General features: G+C 37.1%; 1 long non-coding RNA gene across 1 annotated transcript; it reads right to left on the reverse strand.

Annotated features, from left to right (window-relative positions):
• Positions 1-1351: 1351 nt before the first annotated feature.
• On the reverse strand, positions 1352-2571 carry LOC136812341 (uncharacterized). Its single transcript, XR_010847340.1, has 3 exons — positions 2547-2571; positions 1690-1779; positions 1352-1441 (listed from the first exon to the last, which is right to left on the reverse strand). It is a non-coding gene; the product is annotated as an uncharacterized lncRNA (long non-coding RNA).
• Between the last annotated feature and the right edge of the window lie 332 nt (positions 2572-2903).

The following is a 2903-nucleotide window of genomic DNA, read 5'->3' on the forward strand; positions in this document are numbered from 1 at the left end:
TTCGCCAATACGATGACATGGTTTTTGGCTAATTTTACGAAAAGAAACACACCCCTGTCTCACATGTCCCTCGTATCTGTTGAAGAGTTTTTATGAATACGGGCGAAGAGTGGGGAAACGGTACATCATATTATCTCAGTGACGCTTATTACCACCGGGACAAGGGGTGAAACTTTCCACCTCTTAGCGAGTTTAGTTCGATTTTCCTTTGAGTTCAAGATGCAAAAATATCTTGTTTCGATGTTTTTCCATTCGATGTAATTTTTACTTAAAAAGGACGTGAGAATTTCGGTACGGTTTTCTTTTTAACTACCTTAAATTTCCATTTGATGAGATAGGGATATGAAGGCCAAGTAGAAATAAAGAGCATTGAGAAATGGGAACTTTCATCGGGTAAAATTTTGACAGGCTCGGAGATGCTTCGGTCGAGGTCCTGAAAAGGCTGAAAGATGCTTATAACGATACTAACGGTGTATTTTACCTTTTTCATAGTCCACCTGGATTTCAAAACTTCACCGAGACAGGGGTGTATAAATCTTACATTTTACTTTAAAGAGACGGGGGTGTATAAATTTTAATTTTTATTCCCAGTTTTACAGATGTTTTTTTCTGTCTATAAACTTTCGCGAATGGCCCTTTTAAAAGAATTTTCAAAAAATGCTGTGGCAAAGGAATTTGTCCGTGCGGTCATACTTTCGATTTTTGGATGGGGAACATACGAAATTTAGAATACGGGCATTGTGAGATAACGATGTTTCAGAACCCTGATCTTGCCACTCCATGCTCATTACTAGGTCTCCAGTGGTCTAGATTAGATGAATCACAACAATTCTTCTCTCGTGTATTTTCTTTTTTTCTTTTTCATTTTAGTCATTTTCATTTTTTATGGGAACACAATTGCAATATCATTTATCCAGATGACACGTGTATTTTCCACATTTCCACTGTCGTAATATCATAATGATACACATTCATTGGCGAACGCAAGAATCCGGAAACCTTCCGGAGAATACCTGTGTCAGAGATCCGGTGGAGCCCTGCAAAACCATCCCCATTGTAAATTTCGAGCTGGAATATAGATTTTCTATCCCAATCGGGACAATACGATTAGATAGAAATTTTAATCCACACTGAATAAGCAAAAAGCTCCACCGGGGCGACATTGAGACAGTGGTGCGGGTGGCGAGAGAATGAAAAGAACGCCCAGAAAGAAAAGAAAGACCAACGAAGTTACAGTCTATTTTCTATTATAACTTGATTGTAATAATCAGTGACCTCATTTTTGATTTTCGCGCCACTTTTTTAATGTTTTATGTATTTCGTAACGTATATTATTTTATGAATTGTTAAATTTAATAAAAAAGGTGGTTCTTATTTTCTTCTTCACGACTCTCAAGCAGCACGCTCTCCCTGAACAGCTCATAATGGTAACAATCGGTAACTAAATAAAGAAGAAAAATTAAAAATACTATCATTCATATGACCGTTAGAAGATCAGTACTGTAGGTTTATTAAGCTTCAAACTTTAGACAAATTGACAGTCGCTCAAACTCAAAAAGGTCGGTAGATAAACTGCCGAAGTTACGGTGACAAGAAACAACGCACACTAATTGATGAGAAGCACAAAAAACAATCTAGATCCCAACATAGATGAGATAATTGTTTCATACATATAACAATGTAACTTACGTTGTCTCGGACACTTCTTGAGTTTAGTGAAAGCAGTCCGCAATGATTGTGATATTGACAAAACGTCTCGCTTCATTTGATCCGTTTTTCCTGAATAAAAAGAAAGTAAAAACATCATTTGAACTTGAACTTTCAAAGTATTGAAATCAACGGATCATCAGTCGCTTTTGTTAGCAGTGAAGTAAGTAAGTCTATAATCTTTGGGAAGAGAATACGGATATTAATTTGATGCAGGGGTGTATTTAGGATTGTTAGGCACCGCTGAATAGTATTCTATATGATATAAAAAAGATTGAATGGGTGGAAATTCTTTCAATGGGCACAATACCTTATTAAATTTAAAGAATGAATCTTGTAAAGAAAAAATGAAAGCCCCGTTCATCTTCATTTTCCCCCGTTTTCACTTTAAAGTTGAAATTGGTGTATGCCTGACGCGTTCTAGCTCATTTGCACAGGGTAGGGAAAAACCCAGGGGGTACTTAGGAAAATGGAAGTACGGTATGTGCCACCCTTAAGAGTACCTTTTTTGGATAAAGTCCCGGTAAGGGTCGGAAAATTCACAAAATTTTCCTTTGTTTTCTCCTTTTTAGTCTCGTGGCGTTAAGGGTCCGAGGGTCGAATGTCGGGCGGCACCCCCCTCGTCAGATCGCAACCCTAGGATCCTCCCCCCCGGGGGGCAACCCGTTGCAAATGCACACCCCGTGCAAATGCCCAAGGATTTGTCTGACTGCCAAATATAGTCCATCTAAAATCGATGCAAATTTATGCCAAATTCATTCCATAAGTCATTTATGACATTAAGTTTTTCGAATATAGTCGCCTGGTATTCAACTTTTATAGCTTAAAAAGTCACTCACGCATTAAATGTAATGTGCCGTTTTTAATTTTCCTTTGGGAAAACGAAAGCTGTTATGCCAGTTACGATTGATTCGTTTTTTTATACTACTTAATTGACAAGGAATTTACGATGTTCTCTATCGTTTTGACTTTCTCGACGTCACAACTATGTGTAAGTACTTTCGTTTACATAATGAAAACACACGGGTTTTACCAAGCTGTATAACAGTTTTTGGAAAATCATCCCACTGTGTAAACATTATCAACCAACAAAACCCACACCGCCAAAATTGTAAAAATAAGTCCATATAACTGTATAATTTCTATCAACAATTTCTTGTAAAATTTTTTTTTCCACATTCTGCTGATACTAATCA

Source organism: Clytia hemisphaerica, unplaced genomic scaffold (genome assembly GCF_902728285.1).
Source record: "Clytia hemisphaerica strain Z4C2 unplaced genomic scaffold, Clytia hemisphaerica genome assembly, whole genome shotgun sequence".
Taxonomy (NCBI): domain Eukaryota; kingdom Metazoa; phylum Cnidaria; class Hydrozoa; order Leptothecata; family Clytiidae; genus Clytia; species Clytia hemisphaerica.